The sequence below is a fragment of the Sphaerodactylus townsendi genome, linkage group LG10 (assembly GCF_021028975.2).
Source record: "Sphaerodactylus townsendi isolate TG3544 linkage group LG10, MPM_Stown_v2.3, whole genome shotgun sequence".
NCBI lineage: Eukaryota > Metazoa > Chordata > Lepidosauria > Squamata > Sphaerodactylidae > Sphaerodactylus > Sphaerodactylus townsendi.
In genome coordinates this window covers 610,021-626,549 of record NC_059434.1, presented here as the reverse complement: position 1 = coordinate 626,549, position 16,529 = coordinate 610,021, and the positions used below count along the sequence as shown (strand labels likewise).

General features: G+C 44.0%; 1 protein-coding gene across 3 annotated transcripts in view; it reads left to right on the top strand.

Annotated features, from left to right (window-relative positions):
* TSPAN9 (tetraspanin 9) overlaps positions 1-16,529 on the top strand; it is a 208,446-nt gene that overhangs the window by 34,832 nt on the left and 157,085 nt on the right. For 2 of the 3 annotated variants that reach the window (XM_048508806.1, XM_048508805.1), the window contains exon 2: positions 7,248-7,341. The exons of the other annotated variant lie outside the window; for it this stretch is intronic. The gene's annotated coding sequence lies outside the window, so the exon portion shown is untranslated. The remainder of the gene's footprint in view (positions 1-7,247; positions 7,342-16,529) is intronic. 3 annotated transcript variants of the gene reach the window in all.

Below are 16,529 nucleotides of genomic sequence, written 5' to 3'. Positions count from 1 at the left end.
TTAAAATGAGGATTCAACAAATCTTCAGATGTTTATGGAATTGATTTTCTGTAGCCCAGGAGGGTTTCTGCCTCCCGAATCTCAACCAGATTCAATTTATCTACATTGGATTACTTAACTCTGATATCTTCAAATTAATCATGAAACCTTTGGACACAGTGTCAACACAGGCGAGACTATCAGTCAGAACGTTTCACTCTTCTTAAATTTGTATAGTTGTATTACTTTAAAATGTCCTTTTAAAATGTTAGGTTTTTATTAGGAATCTTTCTCCCCACCCTTGGCAAAATTCACGGATCCCTTTTTTCCTCCAGTTATTTGCTGTCTTCTTGTTGGCCTGGTACCCTAAAATCATGCTAAGGTGCTATACAAACATTTTGATATCTCTGGGGCTTCTGCCCAGTCTGTTGACTAGTTACATGGCAAGCAAGGGAGGCCTCCTTGGCCTCGAGCGGTCATAATGGCCTGGGCAGCTGTGGCCTTCATGCGGATGTGTGAGATGCCAGGCCGAGGATGGTGTGGCCTGACGCCAGGACCAGGTTCCCACCTGTAATGTTGTTTTGCATATTAGGTCCTGGTGTTGAAGGAACCTGAACTCGAGCAGAGAGCAGGAGCTGACCAGAGCTTAGGGCAGCTGTCAGCATTTCTAGCATTCTGACACCAGATAGAGGTCCCGATGTGTGAATTTACATGGGAAACATGTGATAAAACACATGAACAGGCAAGGATGCATGACAAAAGATGAAGGTTGCTCACCTGGTTGGAGAGAGATCAAGAGTCCATAAAGCCAGTTATGATGACATCTCTATGTACTGTTGTTACTTAATAGTTTGTGGTTGGCTTCATGCAGATTGCGTGTGGGGAGTTTCTAGGATCCTGACTTGGTATGGGTAGGGAGAATCATTGTAACCTACCAAATGGAGTTGCTTCCCACCTAGAAGGCAAGTCTGTCTGATTTTACAAAGGTTTGTTATTTTCCTGGTGTTAAATCTTACACGGCAATTTCTGTAGACATCAATTTATATTTGTGTTCTCTGTAAAACTTGTGGATTTTGCTGTATGATTAGCAGCAACAACAATAAATTATTGCTTATGTCAGCAAGATAACTGAAGAAATCTGAGGGTATCTTTGCTCTGTTCTAAAACCTGCAACACTTTGCTCCAGAGACGTTGCTTTCTTAGTCTTAGCTTTTCCTTGTTCTCAGGAGAGATTTCAGGAGCGTTGAGGGAGGGTCTGTGAGGCTTTCAATCTTTTCAGCTGCTGTCTCAGATTTCTAAGAAAGTTTTTTTTCTTGGCAGAAGGTAAGTTTGGATTTCTCCTCTCAGTGCAAGAGCTCATGATGTATGGAGTTGACATTTGAGCAGATTTCTCCAGGGTCTAGTTGCATTCTTCCCATTCTTTTCTCATGGAAAAAATGTAACTGACTTGCTGGCTGAAGCATCTGATTTTGCCAGGTTTCTTTTCAGCCTCACGGACACAAATGGTTAATTTCATGGGAGTGGGGAGGGGGAGCCAAGTCTGAAGAGTAGCCAGTCCCCAGGGGTGGGGCAGATATGACCTGCTTGCAGCCACGCTGGTCCAAAATCAAAATTTTGATCCAAAGACTGAGGCACATGAACCCTACAGAATTTGAATTCTGGGATACGTCCCAGCAGTTCTAAATATGTACTAGAATGATAAAACAGTCTTAGATAGCAGCAAACAAGGAGCATCAGGACTAGGGAACAGCATTGAAATAAACCAAGATCATGAGGTATTATCAAAATAATTAATAGATCTTGGTTAACCAAAGCTCAATCAGAGCAAAACTGGCTTGGTGTAAACACCAGTGATCTGGTGCGGGAAGTCAGTGTTGTTGAGCCGATAGGGAACAGCGACCACAATGCTGTCAGATTCAGTATCTCTGCATGCGAACAAGTGACAACTACTAATGTAGTTACATTTGCCTTCAGAAAGGGAAATTTCTCAAAGATGAGGGGGATAGTGCGCAGGAAGCTGAAAGGGAAAATCAAGAGAACCAAAACTGTCCAAGATGCTTGGAGGTTATTTAAAAACACAGTCTTAAAAGCTCAGCTGGAATGTGTTCCGCAGGTTAGGAAAGGCAGCGCCCCGTCCAAAAGAAAGCCACCATGGTTAACAAGAGAGGTTGAGGAAATTATCAAAAAAAAAGAAAATGTCTTTTAGAAAATGGAAGTCCAGTTTGGCTGATGAAGAATATGAGAGGGAACACAAATGGTGGCAAAAGAGAAGCAAGTTAGCTGTAAGGGAGGCAAAAAAAAGGATTATGAGGAACGCATGGCTGCAAACATCAAGACCAGCAACAAACAGTTCTTCAAGTACATCAAAAGCAGGAAGCCAGCTAGGGAAGCGGTAGGCCCGTTAAATGATGAAGGAACGAAAGGTGTGCTAAAAGATGACAGGGAGATTGCAGAGAAGCTGAATGAATTCTTTGCATCTGTCTTCACCCAAGAGGAGGTGAGGAAAATTCCTGCACCTGAACCAAGCTTCTTAGGAGGTGAATCTGAGGAACTAGCGAAGATAGTGGTAGACAAGGAAGAAATTCTGGCAGCCATTGATAAACTAAATGCTACCAAATGCTCTTTAACTTATTCATAAATGACCTGGAAGTAGGGGTGGGTAGCGTGGTGGCCAAGTTTGCAGATGATACCAAATTATGTAGGGTGGTGAGAACCACAAAGGATTGTGAAGAGCTCCAAGCGGACCTTGATAAATTAGGTGAGTGGGCTAAGAAATGGCAAATGCAGTTCAATGTAGCAAAATGCAAAGTGATGCACATAGGGGCAAAAAATCCAAACTTCACATACACGCTACAGGGGTCAGTGCTATCAGTCACAGACCAGGAAAGGGATTTGGGCGTCTTAGTTGATAGTTGCATGGGAATGTCAACTCAATGCATGGCAGCTGTGAAAAAGGCAAACTCTATGCTGGGGATAATTAGGAAAGGAGTTGATAATAAAACTGCAAGGATTGTCATGCCCTTATATAAAGCAGTGGTGCGACCGCACTTGGAGAACTGTGTTCAGTTCTGGTCGCCGCATCTCAAAAAGGATATCGAAGAGATAGAAAAAGTGCAGAGAAGGGCAACAAGGATGATTGAAGGATTGGAGCACCTTCCTTATGAGGAGAGGCTGCAGCGTTTGGGACTCTTTAGTTTGGAGAGGAGACGTCTGAGGGGGGATCTGATTGAAGTCTATAAAATTATGCATGGGGTAGAAAATGTTGACAGAGGCCCCTTCCGCACACGCAAAATAATGCGTTTTCAAACCACTTTCACAACTGTTTGCAAGTGGATTTTGCTATTCCGCACAGCTTCAAAGAGCACTGAAAGCAGTTTGAAAGTGCATTATTCTGCATGTGCGGAATGAGCCAGAGAAATTTTTCTCTCTTTCTCACAATACTAGAACCAGGGAGCATTCATTGAAAATGCTGGGAGGAAGAATTAGGACTAATAAAAAGAAACACTTCTTCACACAACGTGTGATTGGTGTTTGGAATATGCTGCCACAGGAGGTGGTGATGGCCACTAACCTGGATAGCTTTAAAAGGGGCTTGGACAGATTTATGGAGGAGAAGGTGATCTATGCCTACCAATCTTGATCCTCCTTGATCTCAGATTGCAGATGCCTTAGCAGACCAGGTGCTCAGGAGCAGCAGAAGCAGCAGAAGGCCATTGCTTTCACCTCCTGCAGGTGAGCTCCCAAAGGCACCTGGTGGGCCACTGCGAGTAGCAGAGAGCTGGACTAGATGGACTCTGGTCTGATCCAGCAGGCTCGTTCTTATGTTCTTATGTTTTTTTCCTGATGCTGTTTCATAATAAAGAAATCATCTGATTTTGGAGTCTCATTATTGAACAATAGAACGTCCAGGGGCATGAGAATAATTTGGATAGTTTTTTCAAATCTGAGGGTGCTGCCCCCAATTTCTACTTGAACTGTGATTCAAACACAGGAATGATTAAACATCTCTGATAATTTCCAGTTTGAAATGGGGACACTGACATTTCATAACTTAGATTTTCACCAAGCCACTGAAGTCACTTGGAAATTCGACAGTTTTGCTGAAAGTGGAAGATATATATTTTTTGGCCATCAAGTCATCAATCAGTGTTTATTAGCCTTAGGCCATATACACATAAAAAGGTACTTCAGCCAAAGCCCTACTCCCCTCAGATTACAAAAGTATAAAACATGTTATGAGAGTTTTTCAAGCATTAGAGTACAGAAGCAATGCAGCCATACAACATCAAGCGGAATATCATAAATCTAGCCACAACAGGACTGTAATTCTAGGAATCTCCAACCACCTTCATTACAGCTTAGCTTCTGTGGTTTGAACATCAGTTGAACTTTCTCTGATTTTTGCTGCTAGAAACATAAATATCGCTACTTTGGATGTAACCTCAGCATACACATCAGCCATCAGAAAGCAAACTTTCTCCTCTTTGCTGCCTGTCAGGCCTGACAGGATATAATTGATATATTTGTTACGGATAGCAGAATAAAATGGACAATGAAGTGTGTAGTGTATTATGTCCTCACACTGATTTAAGCTACATCTGCATACTCGTAGCTCTTTTGGTATTTTAGCAAATTCCCCAGTAAATGTTCTGATTTAAACGTCTGATATCTCAGGGAAGTGAATGATTTTCTTAGGTTTGCTTCCTTGAGATTTGTAAGATATTGTGCGTAACATTTGTTCTTTTTAACACGAGAGAACCATGGGGAGTATTTCTGGATGGCAGCAAGTTGGTTGTCTTGTAGAGCATCTTTACTATAGAGCCAGTCACGAATTTTGCTGACGTCCCATATATGAATAGTTTCCAGGTCAGGAATTTCATAGAGAGCTAGTATGGGAGAAATTTGGTCCTTCCACCTATTTGTTCTCATCATGTGTCTGTAACTCAGATTTACTAGTTGGTTGGGCTTTAGAGTTGCCAGGGTTTTATAGTACAGAAGTATTCTTACATGGATTCTAGTCCTGATGGAAGGTAGTCCTACTTCCATTTGGAGCAACGGGGCGGGGGTGGAGGGTGGCAGGGCCAAAATCTTTCTCAGAAAGATATTTTGGACTGTTTCCAGTTTTCCTACTGTGGCGATGTCCCAACCCCAAATTTCTGCTCCGTACAGTACTTGCGCCAGCACTTTACTCTGAAACGCTTTAAGAATTGGAGGAATCAGTAGGCCTCCTTTGCCAAAGAAAAATCTAAGTAGCCCATAGGACAGACAAGTTGCGCTGGAATTTTTTGGGCCCTCCAGGATAAAGAATCCTGAAAGGTTAGTCCTAAGTATTTATATAGGGAGGTTTGCTCAACCAGCTGCTGCTCTATTTTCCAGTTTTGTTTCTTATTTCTGCTTCCAAAGACAACTATTTTTGTCTTGCTGCCATTAATTTTTAGTTTATTGATGTTGCAGTACATTGCTAATCTAGAGAGCATTCGTTTCATTCCTACTTTGGTGATCGACATGACAGCCATGTCGTCGGCATATAAGAGTATTGGTATCTGTCTCCCTTCCAGAACTGGAGGGAAAAAAGTAGGGTCTCCCATAGATTGTACACAGTCATTTATAAAGAAATTGAATAGGAATGGGGCTAACAAGCAACCTTGTTTTACACCCTTCCTCAACTGGATTGAATCTGTCAGTTGGCCCTTATTTCCTACTCTCACTCTTGCGGGCCATCAAGTCATATCTGCCTTAAGGCGACCCCAGGGCCCAAATTGATGTCACAGATGGGTTGGGTGGCCTTTGGGGAGGTCAGGGCTCTGAGTTTCTGTTGGTAGGTCTCTGGTGCAATCACATAACAATCAAGGATGGCCGCTTTCAACCAGTCGCAGTCTGCCACCACCTGCTCCTTAGGTAGGATCTGTAGGGCTCCTGTGCCTCTCTGGCCAGGTGGGGCCCCATGATGATGAAGGCCCACTGGGGTTTGGGCCCCCTTCTGCTTCCACCGTCTTCTCAAATACTTCACGGGATCCTTCGACATAAACATCTGGTTCCAGTTTAAAGAGTGGGATGTAGGGAAGTCAGCTGGTCCCAGGTGCTGCACATCCCACTTCCACCCCCACCCCCCCATTGCGGCTGTCATGGGGCCTCCTGCCTGGTCCCACTCCAGTGTCCTGCATAAATCTTGCATCAGAGCCTCCTGGTCTTGTTGCTGCTGCTGCTCAGGAGCTGACCCTGCTGCTCAGCCAGGCGCTGCCTGAACTGTCTGCAGGGGTTCTGTGGGGCCGATTTGGAGAGTATCCCGTGTTTCTCCCTCATTAGGCCTGCTGGGTGACCTTGGGCCAGTCATCGTTCTCTGCAGACTCTTGGCCCCACTGACCTGACAAGGTGTTCATTGTGAGGAGAAGGGGAGGAGTTGTAAGCTCTTTGAGACTCCTTACAGTTAAGAAAAGCGAGTCATAAATCCAAACTCCTCTTTATCTTTTTCAATCATTGTCCAATTTCCATACCCCATACATAGGGCTGGAGCGTGTTTGCTTCCTCTTTGAAATGGCTGACAGCAGTTGAGAACTGCTTTTCTGTGATCAGCTAAATTTATATCCAGAAGCATCTTAGAGATCAACAAAATTTTTGCGGTATACGCTTTTGAGAGTCAAAGTTCCCTTCATCATCCTTGAATCTAACTTTTTTTACTGCAGACCAGCACAGCTATCTTCTGAATGTGCTGTATTATGACTGATCTCAGTGCACACTCTGGGGTTGTGGATTAGGAGGGGAACTGGCCACGGAGCCCTCTTGCATTCTTTGGACAGTGGAGATTCACTGGGTGGTCTGCATCACGGACCTCTTCTCCCTAACTTGATCAGGATGTAGGTGCCTTCCCCTCATGTCATCTTGGAGTGAGATAGAAGTTCTAAACTGTAATTATTCTCATATCCCATTCAAGGTATTTGTCTGATTGTAAGGCTGAACACACTCAGACAAAGTTCACTTGAACAGGAAAACTTTATTGATTGGTATCATCCTAGCTACAGGGTGCTGGAACTGAGGATCTCCCCCTCAGTTCCAGTATTTAAGGCATGATTGAATGCTCGTACCACCTAATCACTGTAGTCCCTTCTCCTGCCCTGGGTTCTCATTCGCGGAAGTTTCCCAATCCTACAGCATCCCGGTGGGGACTACTGCATGTTGGGACTTGTAGTCCTGACACTAATTTTGCTGAGTTATAGGAATTTTGATTTTTTCCTTAAAAAACAACAGCATTTGTGTTGGTTGGTTTCCAGGACAGAACAACTGAAATATAAACAGATGACGATAATCTCTAGTGGCTAATCTTTGGAAGAAACAACTTTAAAAGAACAAGAGTAACCATCAAAAGTAAGAATTTCTTCTTTGCTACTTTCCCCTAGTTGTCTGGTGGGTGCACCTGAAACATGTTCTTCACAAACAGTTGTCTTTAATCTTTTTTTGCATGATCTTGCCCCCACATTGAATAGTTTCAACTTTCATTGCCCCTATCTGAATGGTGTGCCTCTGTCTATCCTCCTTTATGCCGATGATGCAGTTTTATTATCAAGAACAAGATCTGGTCTCAGAAACATGCTGACTAAGTGTGGTGAATACTGTTCAAACAACAGGTTGGTCATTAACCCAATTAAGTCTAAAATTGTGGTTTTTTCCAATGTTTTTAGACCTTCGAGATGGTCTATCCAAGGTGCTGACACCGAGCAAGTTAAATTGTTCAAATATCTTGGGATAATATTCCATCATAAGTCAACCTGGACCACACACAGAGATAACACCCTTAAAGCCTGCAAAAATTTATCCGCTGCAGTACTGAAATTCTTTAATAACAATGGTGGTAGATTCATACCAGCAGCGTTGAAGGTGTTTAATGCTAAGGTGGCCCAGCACCTTTTGTATGGTATCCCCATCTGGATCCAAGCATGGCACCAGAAATTGGAACGCATCCAATCCAATTTCCTATATAAGATCTTTGGCACCCCGCATTGTGTCCCCTATGGTGTTCTTTGTTTGGAATCAGGGCAACATTTATTAGAAACAAGGGCATGGGTTGTAACTTTTAAGTTTTGGCTGCGTCTTTGTTTCTGCACGGACCCTAACAGTTTGTCCCAGTTAGAAATGAGAGAGCTTCAGCTTTCGAAATGGTGGCTACACATTGAAAAAAAGATCTTTTCCTTGGGCTTCTCTTGGGAGGCCCTACAAATGCTCACCGCTCCGGAGATTTACCATCGCTTAAAGACTAGATTATTTGATCAAGAATATTAATTTCTCCTGAGCAAAGCGCAAAGCTCTTGCTCTCTAATATTCTTTGGGATTATCCCTCAGAAATCTAGCCCTGCTATATACCTGGAACAACTTGTTAATTACAATTGCAGATGGGTCATGACTAGAGCAAGGTGTAACTCTTTTCCGTCAGTACATCTTCAAGGTCGCTTCTCTAATATTCCACAAAATGAGCGTTGCTGTCGATTTTGTCCTGATACAACTGATTCACTTTCTCATATTCTGCTTCACTGTTCAAAATACAACAACATCAGAACTGATTTGAGAACTGTATTACCAACAGGATTTATGCTCCTTTCTGATAAGATAAAAATGGCTAAGCTTCTAAATAACTCTAATGTTGAAATCTCTGAAGCTGTTGCTATATTTTTACTTTGTGTACTGCAAGTTGTGCAATAACAGTCTTATTGTATTTGGAATTCTTGACACACACCGGTTTTATGCCTAACAAAGGTTTTGGATTTGGATTTGGACAAACAGTTATATTGTTTTTATCATTTAAAAAGTCTAAGCAATTTAATAAAAAGAGGAGGGAATAGGGAAAAAACATACTTCATTCATGACTGGAGATTTTTGTTTTAATTTTGAAACTGGTGTGCAGAGTTAATCACCAGAGCAGCACTGCTGTATGTCTTTGGTTGTCCCTTCCTGATTCTTTGTGTGTGTGTGTGCGCGCGCGCGCGCGTGTGTGTGTGTGCATCTGTTTCTTTGTATTCACTTAGAATATTTGCATTCTGCTTATCTCCCCAGTGGGGGCACAAAGTTGCTAACAACCCACAGAGAAGGAAATACAGTCATGAACAAGGAGGGGAGAGAAGGCTTCCGATCGCTCAGTCAACTTTTTCTTCCTCCACTCACTGATCTTCAGCCCAGTCCCAGGCGAAGGGCTGAAGACGAGAGCTTCTTTGGCAGGCATCTCTGGGCTCCCCCTGGCCTGGAGAGCACTTAGCAAGATGTTACTCAGCTGCTGCCGACTTCCCCAGTTCCTCATCATCCGCCTAGTAGTGGGAAGGGGTGTGTGAGGTAGATTGAGAAAAATCACATGGGAAGTAAACTAAATACCCCTTCCCCAATCACTATTGCACTAACTCACCCAGCTATGTTTTACAATACAAACATAAACACAGCCACACACACCCCTTTTTGTACATCACATGACCAGTGGTGTAACTGTGAATCACATGACCAGTGGTGTAGCTGTGAATCATGTGACCAGTGGTGTAGCTGTGGGGTAGTGCTGAAGTCCCAGGTGACACTTTCTAGGGGCACACAGTAGGGCAGTGCCCTCTCATGCAACAGGGCAGCACCCCTCCTCCTCCCAATCCTCCGGGGAGTTCAGGTGGGGCGCAGTTGAATGCCGGTGAGCAGGGCTCACCCCAGTAGTGGGATTCAACTGGTTCTCACCGGTTCAGTAGCTGAATGAATCCCACCACCCCAGGGGAGGGGGAGCGTGGGCTTGCAGGGCCCCTGAGGAGCAGCCGGATACAAGCAGGCTTCTGTCTCCCCCGAAGGCTGCACCACTGGCCCAGAGGGGCGCAAATTCACCCCCAGCACTCCCCCCTGCCTGGCCCCACTTACGGCAGCCCAGCTCCCTACTCGCCCCCGGGAGTCCGGACTGGGCGGGGAGCAGTGCTTGAGCCCCACCGGCCTCCTGCTCTGGCCTTACAGAACTTTCCCTGCTTCTGGAACTGGCCCTATGGTCTCTGTACCTGCCTCTTTCCGCCTCTAGCGTGCATCGCTAGAGGTGGGAAGAGGCAGGTGCAGAGGCCGCCAGTCCAGTCTTGGAAGCAGGGGAAGTTTGCAGGAGGCCGGTGGAGGCTCACGCGCCACTCCCCACCCAGACAGGATTTCTGGGCACCCGGAGGCACATAAGGAGTAAGTGAGTCCGGGCCTTTTCATTTCAAAGTGAAATATTTGGTCCTTTCCTATCAAACCATTAAGGTGAATGAGATCAAATTTAGAACAGATATTAACAAAGTCTAAACTTGACCCATTTATAGTATGATCCTTAGTACGCCTTGGGAGAGAGAAAAACCAGGGTGCATCGTCCAGCTCCAACCCTGATGCCGCCTGTAGGCCAGGTTCACACTCCCCCCCCCTCACATTAAAATCTCCTGCTATGAGCCAATTTGTACATTCATGTACTAATTGCAGTTCTTCTAGATAGGCCGGTAGTTTATTCCAAAGAGAAGTTCTTTCCTCCTTCAATGTACAAGGGGGAAGATAAACATTAACCAACAGTACCGCAAGGTGGTCCCAAGAGAAGGCTACGGCCATGGCCAGATTGCTGCATGTTGACAACATTTCCACGGATGCGTGGAGATTGGATCTGATGAAGATGGCAAGTCCAGCTTGATGGCATCCTCTAGAGCAGGGGTCTGCAACCCGCGGCTCCAGAGCCGCATGCGGCTCTTTCAGCCTTATACTGCAGCTCCACGTGGCCTGGAGGTCGGAGGATAGCGTGGCGTGACTCTCCAGCCCTTCAGAGCAGCGCTGGAAGGAAAGGTGAGTGGAGGAGCTGAACCGGAGGCAGCTCCGTGCGTGAGGATGCCGCTTTTTGCATCCCCTCCACTCACCTCTCCTTCCAGCGCTGCTCTGGAGGGTTGGAGGGACATGCCCCTGGAGGTTGGAGGGTAGCTTGGGCATGTCCCTCCAGAGCAGCCACCATCCCCCCTCTGTCATCCCCACAGCCACCATCCCCCCTCTGCCCCATGGAGCAGGCAGCTGCCTGCTCTGTCGGGCCGAGTGGGTTTCCCTGCCTGGCGCTGCTGCCTCCCACAGCGCAAGAGGCGGCGGCACCGGGCAGGCCGCAGATGCCATTCCCCATCTGCCCCATTGAGCAGACGACTGCTTGCTCTGTTGGGCAGAGGGGGTTTCCCTGCCCAGCGCCGCTGCCTCCTGCAGTGCAAGAGGCGGCAGCACTGGGCAGGCCGCAGACGCCATCCCCCCTTTGCCCCATGGAGCAGGTGGCTGCCTGCTCTGTTGGGCAGAGGGGGTTTCCCTGCCTGGTGCCTCCATCTCCCAGCGCTGGAAGGAAAGGTGAGTGGAGGGACCGAACCGGAGGCGGCTCTGTGCGGAGCTGCCTCTCCGGCTCGGTAGATCTTTGGGGCCGTGGAAAACGGGTCCAAATGGCTCTTTGGGTAGTAAAGGTTGCCTACCCCTGCTCTAGAGTGCAATTTGTAGGCAGGTAAGACTGTGTACTCTGGAATGATAATAGTAGAGGGGCACCAGGTTTCCTGAAGAAATATTATGTCAAATATTCTTAAATAAGGAAATCCTGGTTAGATAGCTTATTGTGCCATTCTGCTATATTCCAGGAGAACACTTTTCCTAGTGTTGCCTGAATTGATCTGATCCAATTGTCCCTGGTTATTTTTAAAAATGCATCCATTTTGTTGATGTTTGGTGTTTGTGGCTGAAGGCAAGTACAGTGTATCATATAAAACTAAGTCATAAACGATTACACACACACACACACACACACCTCTCTTTAATGGCATAATTAGAACAACAACAGCAATATAACAGCAACAATGGCAACACCAGTGTGATAAGTATGATCTCCAATACAGTTATGCTAATGACAGCACAAAAAGTTAGCCAATGCTTCCAATACTCTTACAGATACACAATCCGACATAATTACCACAATTGATAAATCAGTGTTATCAATGGAGGTTCTTAACCACGGGTCTAGATATTTATTTCTAGCTAAGCTATGTAACAGGCAATGTAATATCACGTGTTGGATCGATTCTTCATAAGCTGAGCTGCAGGGATAGTCTTTCATTAAAGGGCACTTTCTGTATTCTACCCTGAGTGGCAAGAGTCAGAACTCGTCACAGTTTGGGTTCTAAAACCAAATGGAAATATCTAGCCATGGTATGCGATTTTAGCGGTATGCCCAAGTGTAAGGGAGAGCAGCATTTATTTGCCTGCTGCATCAGATAGCTATACTCGAGATCATATCAACTCTTTTTGATAGTCAGCTTTAGCTCGTTGGCATTCACTAGGGCCAATGTGTCCAGGGATAAACCCAGTTCATGAATTTTTTCCTCAACAAAGGACCACCATTCAGTTTTGATTTTGAGAGAAAGAGCCTCATAAGTGAAACTCTTGTCGCAGTTATTAATGCGCAATCGTATCCAGAATTAGAAAGTCATGCACCATGCTCTTGAATGGAATGAATGTTGGCCCACCTCCAAACAGACCGCAGCATATGGGACTGAGTGAGGTAAGCCAAGTATGCTATAGAGAAAGCATGATTTGAACTCTTTCCATGTCACATCTCCATGCTTGTATCCACAGTGGGATTCCATATAGTAATTGCATGGTGATTTTAGCATTAAATGCCTTAATAGCTGCAGGTACAAATTCATGACCTTTGGTGCGAAAATAGCGACTGAGTTTGCTTGATTCAATAGCCAATTTCCTTTGGGTAACCCAAGAGGAATTGTAATTAAAGTGGAGACCCAAGTATTTAAAAGGTTTGACCTGTTCAAGCTGTTCATTGTTTATTGGCCAACTGAATGGTCTCCAAGAACAAGCAAAAACCATTATTTTTTACTTGCGAAATTAAGTGTCAGGTTACTATGACTACAATATTCAACACATCGTGCCAATGAACGTTTCAAGCCAGCTTTTGTACGGGAGAGTAATATAGCGTCATCAGCATACAAAAGTAAAGGTATACTCGTATGATTAAAAGTAGGACAGTGTGAGGAACCCTGCAGCAAAAAAGAAGCCAGATCACTTAAAAATAGATTAAATAGGGTCAGGGCCAAAACACACCCCTGTTTGATACCCCTGTTAATTGGTATGTGAGAAGTAAGTATACTATCAGGAGAGCATTTGACTTGACAGGTAGTATCATGATGTAGGGCCATTACTAGTGCAAGCAGCCTTCTGTCAATTCCTAGGTTAACAAGTTTTTTCCAAAGTAGATCTCTGGAGCCAGAGTCAAAAGCCCCCTTTAAATCCAAAAAGGCTACACACTGGGATGATTTACTTCTGCTAGTGTATTTTGTGACTAGAGTCCTAAGGATCAAACAATGATCTAAGGTAGATTTTCCATGTTGGAATCCTATTTGTTCTGGGCCAATGATTTTGTTTTCTATAATCCATGAAGAGAATTTATTGTGCAAATATTTGGCATATATTTTGCCAGTGATGGATAATAAACTAATAGGACGGTAATTGGAAGGGAGCAAAAAAAATCTCCCTTTTTGAAGACAGGGATTATAATTGCATGGGTCCAATCTGATGGTACAAGAGCTGTTTGATTAATGGATGTAAAAAGGGCTACTAGTACAGGGGCCCACCAATCTACAAAGATCTTGAATAACTCTGGGGGGAACCTGTCGGGTCCTGGAGTCTTGTGGTCCTTTGGTTGGAGCACAATTTCATGCACTTCTTCTGCACAGACAGGGGGCCACTCTGGACTGTCATTTACATAGACAGAAACATGTAGGTTAGGAGACTGAGGGGCCTTGTTAAAAACATCAAAGAAGTACTTCTGCCAGGTATGACTAGATGTACAAGCTGCGTGGAAACTAAGTGAACCTGAGTCATTGGATACAAGGGACCAGAACTTCCTTGAGTCATTACAGCTTATTGCCTGTACAAGTTGCTCCGAGTGATCATTTAGTGAGATGAGTTTACGTTTTTTGAGAATACTATATAGTTGGTTCTTTAGGGAGAAGTATGTACCCAAAGTGTTATTACAGGAGGTGTCTCTAAAGATTGCATAAGTCTCCCGTAAGAGTTGCTTTATGCGATAGTATTAATTATTTAGTGCTAGATCATGTTGGCTACTTGATTTAGTTCTTTCCACGTGGTTGGTGGTCAGAATAGTGGCAATAATCTCCTGGGTTAACTCTTCAAATGTGCGTAAAATGCAAACAGGATTAGTAGTTTGGAGAGTGAGTGATCTTAGGGCCATGAGCTTCTGGGAATAAAGTATGGTGCTGACTTTCCCAGTGTTATTTTTAGGCCAGCTCATTCTAACAATATGTAACAGGCTAGCTAATTTGGCTTCATAAATGATGATATTAAAACAGTCTGATCAAAAAATGCTAGTCATTAAATATATTAAATGTTCTCATTAAGTACAGCTTTAGCCTACATTTTCTTGGCAAAAGGTGGCACTCTTTAGGAAATAGATTGACATTTGAAAGGAAAGAGCAGCTTCTCTGAATTTGAAAAGGAAATTAAGTCATTTAAAAATGCTTTAAGAAATTTAGTCCTGGGCTGTATATGAAGAGGACAGACTGTAGTGCAATAGGTCTTCTGTACTGCAGCTCCACGAATGCATAGACAAATGGCCCACAGTGTTTGGGAATAATGTCCATCTAGCAAAGCAGTTCGCATGGTTTGAAAGTAGGCTGAGGTGAAAGTTATACTGAGGTTGTGGAAAGGGATACTGGCCAGATATAAGGATTGGACATGATCCCTTTTAAACAGTTCAAACCACAAGTAGAATAGCTGAAGCGAGGAAAACATGCTCTCCTCTAAATTTGCTTATCCCTTTTGAACAAGGACATACAGCCAACTACCTTTTCTGGCTTACCAATCCAAGGCACAGAAGAGCAATATCCTTGGCCCGTTTCAATTTAATGCCCTCTATGCTCCTTAAAGGCAGATACCAACGCATAGATAAACAAAAGAGGCTATGCCCATGCAACTCAGGCCAAGTAGAGACACTGGAGCACACTCTGTTTCATTGTGCAAGATTTGCCAAGATCAGAATGACCCAACCCATCATTGCTTCACTTCTATACAATCATCTAACTGATGCTCTTAGGATTCCTTTAATCTTAGATAATCTTGATCCTTACTTCTGCGAAAGCGTAGCAAAATATCTTTTAAAGATTATAGACGCAACGCTAGATGGATACTAAGCACTAGATTGCTATCATCATAACAACAACAATGCTGCTTACATTAACTATCTGCTACTGGCACACAGTGCCTACCTCTGCCAGCAACCTTTGGGTTCATGGTCACGGTCACCCAAAGTCAAATGTGGGTGATTCATTGAGGGATGTCGTAGTTTTGTTATTGATTGCTAGATGGAGTGAGTGACAACTGAAGGCTGTGGCAACCTATGGGAGTCAAATCAATTGTTTGCCCATTTTCTCACCCCCTATCCCTTGTTCTGTGTTAGGTGCCACTCTAACAAACTCTGCGTTTCATAGTGGAGGGTTGATACTGTATGCTGTTGTGGTGCCTGGGCTCTGTTGGTGGGTTTGTAAGGAATTCCAACGAGGCAGAAATAAAAGGCTTTTGGTTGAAAGACCATTTATTCAGACATCTTAGAAAGCTCATACACACGGCATGACTGGAATGGGACCTCCCGCTTAAACTACAGAATATAACCCCCTTGTCCCATCCCCCTCCCGGTGTCTCCAGTCCCATTCTCATGGGAACGGAATTCTCATCTCACTCTATGAGATAAGCCCTCTAACAGTGTGGTTGCTGTGGATTCTGGCCCGTCGCCCGTGCCAGGGAACTCAGTCAAGGCCAAACGGCTGTGAAGAGATTCAGCACCACTGAGATCTTTACAGGGTTTTCAGTCAGGTCTGTGGAGAGGTGTATAGGAATGGCACTTTTGATGAGTCCATTTGGACTAAACTATTGATGAGACTCTGAATGGCTGCTGTAACTATCTGTCTTTTATGGACAATTGTTTTATTGTTTTATTGTTTTACTGTATTTATTGTTTTATTGTATTTATTGTATTTTGGAATGCCAATAAAGGCTATCATGACTATAAGTAGAATTTGGACTGGGAAATTGATTGCCTGTCTGACAGAGTCACAATTAAACACTTAATCACAAATGATGGTAGCTGCCATGGGGACACTGTTGGTTATTATAATAGTTCTCTTTATCTCTACGGTCAAGTTAAGCATTTCCTCAGTCATGTATCAAGGCTTTTCTACTCTTTTGGCTACAGGAATTGTCTTTGTGCATTCTTCCTTAATAATATCTCTGCTTTCAACCCATAGTTCTTCTGGTTTGCATTCACTTAAACTTAATAATGTAAATTCATTCTTTACATGGTCTTTAAACTTTTCAGGAATGTTGCTTAGATATATTTTGGCAGTGTAAATGTTCTGATGTTTTTCTTCTGCTTCTTCTGATTTTTTAATATTAGCAGTTCATGGTCTGTACCACAAGCATCTCCTGGTCTTGTTTTGTCGGAGACAATAGAGCTTCTTTGCATTCTGCTTCCAATTATGTAATCTATGTGATTT